The following is an 830-nucleotide window of genomic DNA, read 5'->3' on the forward strand; positions in this document are numbered from 1 at the left end:
CGCAACTCCAACTGCAATGCAATGAAGCTGTTTGTCATGTTAGACGGAAACTGCTTGCTTCTTTTTTTCTTTTTTTTCTCTCTTTTTTTTTGTTGTAACTCTTGGTTGTTTTTTTTTGTTGGGGAAGCTGTTTCTTTTGCACACGAGGCGCATGTGGCTGCACAGGAGATTGGGTTCAGATTGATCCCCAAAGCATCGATTGATTGGTAGATTATAAAACACGCGCATGTTCACCAAGCTGTAATGTAATTAAGAGAAGAGGGCTGATGATGTGGCGCATGTGGGATGATTTATGTTTGTACTTCACTATCAGACCACTTGTTAGTTTTAAGGCTCTGCAAAAAAAATATCAGTTTTCTGCTCAAATTGTGCAGGAATCATCTCATTTAGTAACTCAAACATGCACTTTTCTATCATTTTAAAAGACTTTTAGGAACACCAACAAAAAACTGTGCATAAGCTTCAGCTACAAACTGAACTTTTATTTAAATCCTTGTTACACAAACACACAGTCAGCTTTGGTTAAACACAGCTGAGTTGTTGTAAATACTAATTTGGTGCGAGCAGAAACTGAAGGTAAAGTTGATAAGATCTGTCACAGTGAGAGGAGGAAGGAGGAAGGAGGGAGGGAGGGAGAGGAGTAGACTTTGTCCCCTGAGCTGGATTTTGTACTCACACCTCCACACACACAGTTGTTGTTGATTAAAGTTCTTGAATGTTAATCAAGTGTTCAACATGCGTCGTTTCCCAGTGTTTCAAAGCCAGAATTTAAGCATTTTTTGAGCCAAAAACATGAAAAGTTTCAATGTTTTTGAAAGTTTTACTCCCTC

This window comes from Scomber scombrus, chromosome 1 (genome assembly GCF_963691925.1).
Source record: "Scomber scombrus chromosome 1, fScoSco1.1, whole genome shotgun sequence".
Lineage (NCBI taxonomy): Eukaryota > Metazoa > Chordata > Actinopteri > Scombriformes > Scombridae > Scomber > Scomber scombrus.